This window comes from Zingiber officinale, chromosome 8B (assembly GCF_018446385.1).
Source record: "Zingiber officinale cultivar Zhangliang chromosome 8B, Zo_v1.1, whole genome shotgun sequence".
In the NCBI taxonomy this organism is placed as follows: domain Eukaryota; kingdom Viridiplantae; phylum Streptophyta; class Magnoliopsida; order Zingiberales; family Zingiberaceae; genus Zingiber; species Zingiber officinale.
The window spans coordinates 1,341,926-1,355,570 of record NC_056001.1 but is presented as its reverse complement, the minus strand read 5'-3'; positions in this window follow the sequence as shown (position 1 = coordinate 1,355,570).

Genomic DNA, 13,645 nt, shown 5'->3' with positions numbered 1-13,645 from the left:
CTGTCCGTCAATAACTTTTTTATAGGTAAACATGAGAAATCATCTCGAAGCTCGTACTATCCATCCTTTTACTGATCCACGCTTCGAGGTAAACAGACCATAAGTCTCCGTTCCAGAAGTTGAAGTTTTTAAGTGGAAAGAGTGAACAATAAGACTTTCAATTTCCTACTATCTCAAATCTTGCATTGTTTTAAATATTCACGATTGAAACGGGGCAATTGCAGACTATCCAAATGGATGTCATTCACGACTCTTGTTTGGGAAGAAGTATTGGAGCTGACCCCATGTTGCGCAGTGAAGAACAAAGGTGGTTGAGAGCCGGCCGGTGGAAACTGACTCAACCAACCAGATTAGTCGGCCAAGAGGATGTGCTAAAAAAAATAAACATACCTAAAGGCTGAGAACGTACGGGAGGAAGAAACAAAAAATTGAAAATTGTAGAGTTCAACACCAACATTCTTTTTGTCCATACCCCTAGAAATTTTGATCACTTAATTGCAAACTTGACTTTCCACAAAGTGATCGAAACTTTACTTTTAACATGTCACTCCGTTGCAGTAAAAGTAACAATGATTATTGATACGGTGTAAAATAGTAGGATCTGATCGAGTCTTAAGGAGATGTGGTAGTTAAAAATTAAGGAGACATGACAATCAACAATCAGGAGAACGTGGCAGTCAACAGTCAAGAGGATGTGGCAGTCGCCGAGTGTTGTCAGATGCATAATGCCCGGTCGGGTGCTTACAGATCAGGATCTCAGATCTGAATCAGGATGTGCAATCGGGTGATGCCTGGTCTGCTCCGACTGGTCGAGTTTTCACAGCGCAGTTATGTCCAGGTCTGGTTCTCTCAGTAGGCCAACTCCCGATCAACTCTTGAGCGATCTCACCATAGCTCTTCCTGCCCTTCAAGACTTAGGTCGGGTGGTATACCTGACAGATCATCCCGAACTGCCCCTAGTCATACTCAGGCGGGGCAAAAGGCGTTACGCGACAACAAGGTCAGGGAATCGTAACCGCATGTCAGAGAATAACCATTGTATGTCAAGGAATATTCTAATGGTCTGTGGTCATCTGCGAATGGAACCTTTTTCCAGTCCACAAAAGGGTGTCACGCATCCTCCATCACTAGACAAGTCCCGACACCCGACATTCCCTGACATTAGTCAGGCTCCAGAGATACGCACTGTCATATAAAAGGGGAGGTCCTCTCCCTTAAGCAGGTACGCTCTCTCACACATTCGCACTTGTTTTCTACTTTCCTTTCTCCTTCGTACACTGTTCTTCTGGGGGAAAAGTACTTTACTTGAGCGTTAGAGGGTCTACTCCGGGGACTTTTTCCCTGGTTTCTGATCTCTAACATTCCGTGTGCTTGTCTGAGTGCATGCAGAGTTCAAGTATCGTCGGTTTAGTTACCGCCATCCGTCAACGCCACATGGGAGTCCGTTCTCGAGGGCACATACGATAAGAGTGTCATAGTCGTCTCTCCGTCAACACTAGCGACAACTCATCCGACCTTCATCTGACTCAGATTCTGGACAGGATCAATAACAAAAACTATAAAAAGTGTAATATATTATAAATCAAGAGTGAGTGCTCTTATAAATCAAGAGTGAGTACTCAAGGCAAGAGTGTGTCATCGAGTCGAGACAAGAAAAGAAGAGAAAAGTGAAAGAATGGGAGAAAGGGTTGGGGAGAAATTTTATTTCATACTCAATTCACATCTATCTTACAAATTGCTTGAGCGTGTCTAATTTATAAAACAAAACTAATGTAAGTTATAGAATATAAAAAGTCAATAGTCACATTCAATACTTGTAAAAAAAAATGATAATCCCAGTTAACCTCATTGACTATCCCTAGGGTGACTGGCCGGACCCCACGGAAGTTTTCCACTGGCCACCAGGGTAAATCGGGAAGCGCACACGGTAGCCAACCCAAACGCCCAACATCCTTTGATTGAGTTTCCCATTTGGAGGAAAACTCCTGCAAATATGCCGTAGCTAGGGATCGAATCACGGGTGACTGGGTGACAACCTGAATGTCCTACCGCGGCACCATGCCCCGAAGACAAACCATTGCTCTATCTCCATCATAAGAAAATTTTCGATTCTTGATTTCCAAGAATCGAAGCTCATGGAAGTGTATGGTGGAGCCACCCTCGTGTCGAATCCGAGCCCATCTCGGAATTCCATTGTAGAAGTTGAGCTTTTGAATTTCTTTAACTTTGACAATTTTGCTTCAACTTCTTCACCCTCTAGCTCTTCTTGTTATACTTGACCCTTCCGGCGATGATTCCGGTGAAGAGCAACCTTGCTCTGATACCACTTGTTAGGACCAAAAGTAGCTAGAAGGGGGGGGGGGTGAATAGCTCGTCGCGTGCCCGGTGTTCGGCGTTGCTTGTTTCTTCAAAGATATGGCAGCGGAAAATACAGAAACAAATCACACAACGCTAACACGGTTGGTTTAGGTGACTAGTCCAAGGATCCACACCAACACACACACCCTCCACTAATAAAACTCTCCTTTATGGTAACTACCAAAGGCGGAGAAGCCCTACAAGACTCAATACAAGAAGAGAGGAAAGGGATACAAGAAATACAAGCTAATAATTCTGCACTAAAGAACAGGGACAGCAAACAAAATTTTGGAAAGAATCTAATCTAAACACTAAACTGAGCTACAAACGAGATCTAGATCTAGCTAAAAAACAGTAATGAAATGCAGGATTAAACTAAACCAATTCCAATCACAACCAATTCTTGAATCACAACTCTTGGCGTCAACAAGAGTCCTCACTCGAAATCTCAAATGTGAAATCCAGAAAAGCAGAAAAAGAACGCAGCTGGTTTGTGTTCAGATCTGAAACTTGCTGATCTTGATCAAAGAAACCTCTCTGACAAAATACAAGTTCGAATCTGCACAGAATTGTTGAAATCTGGATCTGCGATTCAAATCTGGGCTCAGCAGTTGTTTGCTGATGGGGCTCTGATGGTGACTAGATGCAAATCGGAAAACATTAGAGAGACCTCTCTAACTCTTCCCGATGATGGCTGATGATCTCCTGCTGTCAATACCATTCGAACAGGGGCGGAAATAAAGATTTGAATCGCAGCCAAGCTTGCCGTCGAGACCTCTTTGGCGAATCTCCAGCTTCAGGAAATTAGGTCAGCAGCTTCCTTGCTTCTTCCTCAATGGATCTGCAGCTCAAGATGAGATTATTACTGGAATCGGGGGCTTGCGCGCGCGCTAACGGAGAAGAAATCGCCGATGGCACGATGAACAGTAGGCGCAGCCACTGTTCATCCGCGATTCTTTTGGATTTTATACCAAGGTTTGAACCGGGATTTGCATTTGGTTTAGGGCTTAGTTTAGGAGGAAAATTAGGGATTTGATGAAAAGGTTTGACATGGGTTAGCTCAAGAGGAAAGCTCCATTTAATGGATCGGGCCCAATCCAAATTCTTGTAGTCCAATGAGCCTATTCCTTCAAAACAAATAAAGTACCATTATTAGAACGGATTCCACAAGAAATATATAGAAAATGCAACAAGGCTCTAAATAATTCTCAACTCATAAGATATAAGATAAAACAAGAATTAATCATATGAGAAGATGCAAAATACTCAATTCAAGAGCCCAATTATGCACAAAAAAATACTAGATATCATAACTACCAAAGGAGGAGAAGCCGTACAAGACTCAATACAATAAGAGAGGAAAGGGATACAAGAAATACAAGCTTACAAGCTTACAATGAGTGCAAAACCCTAACCCTAGTTTCTTCTCCTTGCTTTGATCCGCCTCTTGACTTGGAAGAACCTCCAAGAACCTTCAAGAACTAGCGATCTCGAGCTTGAGAAGAACTGTGGAGGAGCTGGTGAAGATCTGAAATGAATCGGTGAAAAAGTGCCGAAGACAACGCTCGCCTGCAGCTCAAATATGACTCAACGGTCGGATCCCAATCGATTCGATTATTCCCAATCGATCGGGGAGGCTTTGGATCGATCCACGGATCGATCCAGAGCGCCTCTGTGCTCTGGAAAAATGCCTGGATCGATCCACGGATCGATCCAGCGCTTATCGCGCGAAGCAGCAGCGTCCCAATCGATTCACTGATCGATCCAGAGGCTTTCTGTTCACTGGGAAAGGTCTGGATCGATCCACTGATCGATCTAGAGCCTGGATCAATCCACTGATCGATCCAGCACTTGGTTTTGCCCAAAACCAAGTCCCAAACCTCCCAAACCAACATCCGGTCAACCTTAACCTGTTGGTACGTCATGCCTAGCATCTAGTCACTCCCTTGACCTGCTAGGACTCCCTCACCAAGTGTCCGGTCAATCCCTTGACCCACTTGGACTTTTCTTTCATGCCAAGTATCCGGTCACTCTTTTGACCTACTTGGACTTTCACCTAGCTTCACTCACTAGGGTTTTCAATCTGCCTATCTTCACTCACTAGGTCTTTCACCTACCTAGCTTCACTCACTAGGACTTTCACCTGGCTTCACTCACCAGGATTTCCATCTGCCTAGCTTTACTCACTAGGACTTTCACCTGGCTTCACTCACCAGGATTCCATCTGCCTAGCTTCACTCACTAGGACTTTCACCTGGCTTCACTCACCAGAATTTCCATCTGCCTAGCTTCACTCACTAGGACTTTCACCTGGCTTCACTCACCAGGGTTTCCTTCCAGTCAGGTATACCTACTTGACTTTTCTTCATTCACACTGATCAGTCCCTGATCAGAATCTCCCCATATGAACAACTGCACATGCATTGTCCATGTGTCTACATGTATTGTCAAACATCGAAACTATGACCAAGACTCAAGCTTGGTCAAACCAGTCAACCTTGACCTAAGGGATATTGCACCAACAATCTCCCCCCTTTTTGATGTTTGACAATACCTTTAAGTTTGGACCATTCTGAATTAAGTTAATCCCATAGCCTTAACTCCATTCATGCCAAAGTATGAATGTTGGTTCCCTTCATTCCCCCCCCTATGACCTCCCCCATAGGTAATGAAGGTCTAACTTAAACCACACATTCTCCCCCTATTGACACACATCAACCCATCTTTGAGCACACATCAACCCGTGCCTCAATTTTGGGCACACTTCAACAAATGCCCCATTGTTGAAAACTCTCCCCCTGAAGAGTTGTTCATCGTTGTTCACAACTTCACTCGTTGTGACCAACACGATAATGAAGGACTCATTCCCTTCATTTTCAAATAATGCTCGCTCTGGAGCATTAACATGGTCTAATGACCCAAATGAAGGTCCCATACCCTTCATTTATCCTTAACCCTACATTTTTCCTCAATGTAAGCAAATGCTCATCCTTGAGCATTATCTACTTAACGGAAGGTTAACCACCTTCCAAGGTTCATGAAAAATAATTTTCATGCCTTTAAAGAGTCCCTCCCCCTAAAAACATGGTGGTAACTTCTGTCATTGCACCAACAATGACTTGGAATCCCTAATCCTTTAGGAAACCCAAATTTAGAAGCTTTGAGGTTCAAATATTTAAAATTTGAAACAAACCTCACCCTAGACTTCAATATAGTCTTCCTTAACCAATCCATCCTTGTTTTCAACACGAAAACACCCTTTTTATGTATACAAATGTATTTTGAGGGGTTTGGATTGGTTACCTAGACTAACATAGATTCAAAATGCTGAAATCAGGCCTTCCCAGCCAAAATCAGCAACTTGGATCGATTGGAGTTGGGTTCCAATCGATTGAACCTTTCTGAATCGATCCACTGATCGATTCAGGCCTTGTGGATCGATCGGCTGATCGATCCAGCAAGCTTCTGTTCGCGAGAAGCTTGCTCCCAATCGATCCACTGATCGATTGAGACCCTCAATCGATCGGTGGATCGATTGAGGTCTGATAGTTGCTGAAAAATGATTTCAGTCACCTTCAGAGGCCCCTAGAAAATTCTACAAAAATTCAAAAATCATGAAATTTCGTGTAGACATTGTTTAGGGTATACTTTATCATGGAAAAAAATAGTTTTCTATGAAAATACATCATATTTTCAAAGATTGACACAAGTTTGAAAGCTTGCTAAAACTTTAGCGTACTCTTCAAGTTTATGTCTAACTATTCAATGGTGAGTACTATCAAAAGATAGCCTTCACTAAGGTTTTCCAAAATCATTTTGAAAACATTTTCAAAACCAATTTCCCATCACATTCCTTGGGCTTAATGCACATGACTTGTACATTAGTTTTCCCAATGATGGGAAAACACATATCTATGTGTTTTGATGACTCTAAAACTCAAAAGAATGCACTAAATCAGCATCTTGAGTTTTATTCATCTTCCTAACATCTCACTTGTATCTAATGTGCACTAAAACACATACAAGTCACCTTATAGTCCTTGTGAGATGTGAGATTTTAGTTTTGCCCTATTCTAGGGATCATGCATATCTATCTAGGCATTTTAGATATATTAGACATCCACCTAGGATGTCACTTGTTAATAAGTGTTGTTAAATGTCATTTGTCCTTAATTACAAGGAATTAAACTTAATGCATGATTATATTATGGCATACATCAAAAGGAAATAAATTTTTTTTTTTAAAGAAAATATCTTATAACTACATGATGTATGAATGTCATGACATGATATTTTTGAATTTTTCATAATAAAACATGAATGCAAAAATAGACATGATGTCATGGCATATGATGGGCAAACAATCATGGCAAGGTTTAGCATAAATAAAATATACCTAGATTACCTACTAAGTATCCTTAACCACTTAGCTATTTCCACTTGTTTTAACTTAAAACGTTAATCTTAGATTGCCCTAAATGCTTCAAAGAAGTGCCAGAACCTAAATTGACATTTCTATTTCTCTTGATTTGTTTATGTCACTTAAAAATTAAGCATATCTTCAAATGTTGGCATATTCCATTTTTCATCAAGAGTAATCACATAAACCAAGGCCCGGATTGCCTTAAATTTCCAAGAGAATACCAAAATCTCAACTTGGTATTTCTCAAGGTTTTCTCAATTTGTGCCATTTTAGATAGAATCAATCTTTCCACCATTAGGCACATTTTACTCTTTCAAGGAGTAAATAATCATTTCATTTCATTTTTAAAGGTTAACAAAAACCTTGAAAATGCTCCTTGAGTGTCAATTTCCTCAAAGTTGGGTTAACTACCCTTCTAATCGGAGTTGACACTCTCTAACCCATCTATGGGGTAGAGAAGATGCTCCTAGGAACCCAAAACCTATTGGTGCTCCTTGGATGCTCTAGGTATTCACTAGGAATAACTTCCCTAGATACCTTCCTAGTGACCTTGTTTGGCTTCTTAGAAGTCTTGGTCACTTTTTCTAGGTCAACTCTAGGGATTGCTTCCCTTGTAACCTTCTTTGTGACTTTCTTAGACTTCTTAGAAGTCTAAGTCACATTTGTTGTAAAAATACTCTTAGGGATAACTTCCCTTGTATTTTTGGCTTGACCACTAGACCTAGGGTTGGTTCCATAACTATATGGAACCCTATGGTAAGAGATTACATCCTTCTTAGCCTTTGGTTTGTATCCCAAACCCCTATGACCATTAGATGACCTTTGTGCTCCTAGACCTAGGCTATGCTCATTTTGCCCTTTTAGGATATTTTCCATCCTTTTTAGGGTCTTTTCCATTTTATCAAGTCTTAACCTCAAGACTTGATTTTTCTATCATTAAATACTTAGGTTTTGGTCCATGAGCATTTTTGTTCTTGGGCATGTATCTATTATCCTTAGTGTTCCCGCCCAAGTGTCTATCTACCTTCCTAACCTTAGGTTGGGTAGTTTTGGCATGTAGGGCCACATGCTTTTCCTTAAAGCCCTCATGCTTTCTATTCTTATGGTAAATTGCATTAAAATGATAAAAATTAGAACTATCATATTTTTTACCATAATGTAAAGAGTTAGGCTCAAGAAAAGATACCTTCTTGTTTACCTTGGAGGCTCCCCCTTGACTAGTGCCTCCTTGAGCCTTGACCATCTTCTTCCCCTTGGGGCATTGACTTTGGTAATGCCCCTTTTGATTGCAAGAGAAACATATAATATGCTCCTTGCTCTTCTTTGTGTTGGGAATGGTCTCCTTGGGCTTCACCTTGCCCTTTTGTGCCACTTGGCCATTCTTCTTGGCCAATTTAGGACACTTGCTCTTGTAGTGCCCATGTTCCCTACATTTAAAGCATATAATATGATTTTTATTATTAATTGAAATATTTATACCTTTGCTTGTAGGGGTGGCATCTTTTCCTTTGGATCCGGAGGTGGAAGCTTCCTCTTGATCGGACCTTGATTCCCCTCCATTTGATTTTTCTTGACTTGTGGAGGTAGAATCTTCTTCCTTCTCTTCGTCTCTTGACCCGGATGTAGAGGCTTCTCCTTCTTCTTGATCCGGCGTCACCGAGGATCGCTCCCCCTCAATCCTAGAGGTGGAGGCTTCATCATCTTGAATATGAAACAAGGAGTATGCTCCCTCCTTGTTCCCTTCGATGCATTCCCTTGAGGATGAAGCTTCTCCTTGGACTTCTTCTTCGGAGGTTGAGCATCTCTCAACCTCGGAGTCATCCTCTTGGTCTTGCTCCAAAGAGTCACCCTCTCTGGATACTTCTTGCTCTTGTACAGTGGAGGGGATCTCTTCATGAAGCTTGCCCAATTTGCTCCATAAATCCTTTGCATCTTTAAATTCTCCAATTTTGCAAAGGATAGTGCTTGGCAATAAATTTACCAAAAGCTTGTTCACTTTGTCATTGGCCTCGCACCTTTGGACTTGCTCCAAGCTCCATTTGCTTTTCTTGAGAAGCTTGCCCTTGGAGTTTGTTGGAGCCTTGAAGCCTTCCATAAGAGCAAACCATTGCTCTATCTCCATCATAAGAAAATTTTCGATTCTTGATTTCCAAGAATCGAAGCTCATGGAAGTGTATGGTGGAGCCACCCTCGTGTCGAATCCGAGCCCATCTCGGAATTCCATTGTAGAAGTTGAGCTTTTGAATTTCTTTAACTTTGACAATTTTGCTTCAACTTCTTCACCCTCTAGCTCTTCTTGTTATACTTGACCCTTCCGGCGATGATTCCGGTGAAGAGCAACCTTGCTCTGATACCACTTGTTAGGACCAAAAGTAGCTAGAAGGGGGGGGGGTGAATAGCTCGTCGCGTGCCCGGTGTTCGGCGTTGCTTGTTTCTTCAAAGATATGGCAGCGGAAAATACAGAAACAAATCACACAACGCTAACACGGTTGGTTTACTTGGTATCCACCTCACAAGAGGTGACTAGTCCAAGGATCCACACCAACACACACACCCTCCACTAATAAAACTCTCCTTTATGGTAACTACCAAAGGCGGAGAAGCCCTACAAGACTCAATACAAGAAGAGAGGAAAGGGATACAAGAAATACAAGCTTACAATGAGTGCAAAACTCTAACCCTAGTTTCTTCTCCTTGCTTTGATCCGCCTCTTGACTTGGAAGAACCTTCAAGAACTAGCGATCTCGAGCTTGAGAAGAACTGTGGAGGAGCTGGTGAAGATCTGAAATGAATCGGTGAAGAAGTGCCGAAGACAACGCTCGCCTGCGGCTCAAATATGACTCAACGGTCGGATCCCAATCGATTCGATTATTCCCAATCGATCGGGGAGGCTTTGGATCGATCCACGGATCGATCCAGAGCGCCTCTGTGCTATGGAAAAATGCCTGGATCGATCCACGGATCGATCCAGCGCTTATCGCGCGAAGCAGCAGCGTCCCAATCGATTCACTGATCGATTGAGACCTCTGGATCGATCCACTAATCGATCCAGAGGCTTTCTGTTCGCTGGGAAAGGTCTGGATCGATCCAGCACTTGGTTTTTGCCCAAAACCAAGTCCCAAACCAACATCCGGTCAACCTTAACCTGTTGGTACGTCATGCCTAGCATCTAGTCACTCCCTTGACCTGCTAGGACTCCCTCACCAAGTGTCCGGTCAATCCCTTGACCCACTTGGACTTTTCTTTCATGCCAAGTATCCGATCACTCTTTTGACCTACTTGGACTTTCACCTAGCTTCACTCACTAGGGTTTTCAATCTGCCTAGCTTTACTCACTAGGATTTCCATCTGCCTAGCTTCACTCACTAGGACTTTCACCTGGCTTCACTCACCAGAATTTCCATCTGCCTAGCTTCACTCACTAGGACTTTCACCTGGCTTCACTCACCAGAATTTCCATCTGCCTAGCTTCACTCACTAGGACTTTCACCTGGCTTCACTCACCAGGGTTTCCTTCCAGTCAGGTATACCTACTTGACTCTTCTTTATTCACACTGATCAGTCCCTGATCAGAATCTCCCCATATGAACAACTGCACCTGCATTGTCCATGTGTCTACATGTATTGTCAAACATCGAAACTATGACCAAGACTCAAGCTTGGTCAAACCAGTCAACCTTGACCTAAGGGATATTGCACCAACAATGATCTCATTTTGTTTGCTCACAAATACCCATTTATATCCGATTGGTTTCATATTTTCTGGTGTACGGACTATTAGTCCAAAAACTTTATGTTTTGCGAGTGATGTCAATTCAACATCAATCGCATCTTTCCACATTGGCCAATCTTTTCTTCATCTGCATTCATTAACAGACTTTGATTCTTGATCCTCATCATCTTTCATTATATTGCATGCAATATGATACATAAAAGTATCATCGACGTTGATTTCATTTTGATTCCATGCATCTCTAGTCATAACATAATTTATAGAGATCTCTTGATTTTCAGGTACCTGAGATTCTTTTAGAATCATATTATCAATAACTAGGGACTCTTCTAGAGTCGTATATAATCCTCATTTTGAGCCTTTATTTCTTTTCTTTTCTGAGGATTTTTATCTTTGGAACTGATTGGTCTACCACATTTCACTTGCATTTTAGGCTCATTTGCAATCTTTGGATGTTCTTCAGGAACATCAATTCTAATTGGAGCATTAGCAGCTGGAATGCATGGCTTGGTCACTTTCTTTGGGTCAGTAAAAGCATCTGGCAATTGATTTGCTAAATTTTGCAAGTGAATAATCTTCTGAACTTCAAGTTTAGATTGCTTTGTACGAGGATCAAAGTGTGATAATGATAACTTACCCTAGATAATTTCTTGTTCCGGCCTTTTATTTTCCGCTTTAATTGTCGGGAATGTCATTTCATCAAAATGACAATCGGCATACTTAGCCGTAAGAATCTCCAGTTAATGACTCTAAATATTTAATAATTGATGGAGCTTCATATCCAATATAAATTCCCGACCTCCTTTGAGGACCCATCTTAGTGTGTTGTGGTGGAGCAATAGGCAGGGCCGGCCCTGGAGGAGGGCGGCACTGGGCGATGGCCCTGGGCCCATGATTTGAGAGGGCCCACATTTTTTTTTTTAATATTATGTATTATAGGTATGTAATTGGGACCTTGAATAGTTGAGCCCAAATTCATATTTCAGAATCTTTTGATATTGTCTTTTACTTTTATCTTTTTAGGTATGTAATTGGGGCCTTAAGTAGTTGGGGCCCAAATTTATTTTGGACCCTTTTTTTTTCCGCCCCGGGTCTCCTCTGTAAAAGGACCGAAGCTGGCAATAGGTACGTATACCACACATCCAAATATTTTTAGATAGGAAATATTTGGTTCCTGACCATAAACCAATTGTAAAGAGGATAACTCATTATAATTGGTAGGTCGGATGCTAATTAATTTTCTTGCGTGCAAAATAGCATGTCCCCAAGTAGAAATTGGAAGTTTTGTGTTCATTAGTAAAGGTCTTGCAATTAATTGAAGACGTTTTATCAATGATTCTACAAGGCCATTTTGTGTGTGAACATGTGCTACAGGATGTTCAACACTTATCCCAATCGACATGCAATAATCATTAAAAGCTTGAGAAGTAAATTCTTCGGCATTATCGAGACGAACAATCTTGATTGGATAATTCGAGAAATGAGCTCGTAATCGAATTATTTGTGCAAGCAATCTAGCGAAAGCTTAATTACGAGTTGATAATAAATATACATGCGACCTTCTTGTTGATGCGTCGATTAAGACCATGAAGTATCTGAATGGTCCACATGATGTATTTATAGGCTCACAAATATCACCTTGTACTCATTCTAAAAATGTTAAGGGTTCAATCCTAACTTTAATTGGTGATGGTCTTATAATCAACTTCCCTCGAGAGCAAGTAACATATGAGAATTCATTGGATAATAAAAATTTCTCGTTCTCTAACGAGTGCCCAATTGAATTTTTAATAATTCCTCGCATCATTATTGACCCTAGATGCCTCAATCGATCATGTCATGTAATAAAATTATTTCGTTTAACAAACTTTTGGTTTGTAGTAACATGTATTTCAATGTTATTTATTTTAGTACAATATAATCCAAATGAAACTGTGGATAACTTTTCTAATAAGCATTTCTTACACGAGCTATTACTCGTTATACATAAGAATTCTTTTTTATTCTCATAGATTATCTCGATATGATATCCATTTCAACTAATATCTTTGAAGCTTGACAAATTTCTTAGAGACTTAGGAGAATATAATACTTCATCATGATATGAAGATTTGTTCCATTGGGTAGAAGAATATTAGTTCTTCTGGAACTTTCAATAATTCTTGCACTTCTCGATATAGTGCTCATACATATATTTTTCATTACTAACGAGGTAAAGAAAGTTTTATTTCGAAGGATAGTGTGTGTCGATGCACTGTCTACGAAACATGCATTATCCTTATTGTTCGAGAATTCCATTGGAGGATTTTCCATTTTCTTCCCAAAAGATAAAATAAGAAAATTAAAAACATAATAGATGAAAAAAAAACTTCATTCGATAATGTGATTAACATTATTCTCAAGCTGAATCAGAAAATCAGCCACATCAAACTAAGAAAGGTTTTCTAGACCATAATCAATATAAACATCATTGGTTACAAAATTTGTCTCTACCACATCCTTTCCTTTATTCTTCATTGATTCTTGGTAGAGATCAGCAAGATGTTTCAGCGTACGACAGACATGCAACCAATGATTTTTCATGCCGCAACGATAGCATTTATTCTCGATGATTTTATTTCCTTGGTCTTTCTTGGCTTCTTGTACCTCTCTAGTACTTCATCCCTTATCTATATAACGAGGACGATCATCATGAAAATATGGTCGACGACCTTGACCTAGTCCACGTCCATGACCATGACCACGACCATGACCTCGAGTTTGATTTCCAAAATTATATGTTGTTACATTCACTACAGGGAATGGAGCAGATTCGGTCGGACGGGCCTTATGATTTTTCATCAAAAGCTCATTGTTTTGTTCAGCCAATAAGAGACATGAAATCAATGTCAAATAATTCTCAAAACCTTTTGCACGGTATTACTGCTGCAAGAGCACATTAGATGCATGAAATGTGGAGAATATTTTCTCTAACATATCTCCGTCAATAATTGTTTTACCACATAATTTCAATTGAGAAGTAATTCAAAATAGCGCTAAGTAAAGTAATTCAAAATAGTGTCGAATTATACTCAAAGATTTAAAATCTTGTAGGCGTAAATGTAATCAATCAAATTGAGCTTTCGAAAGGA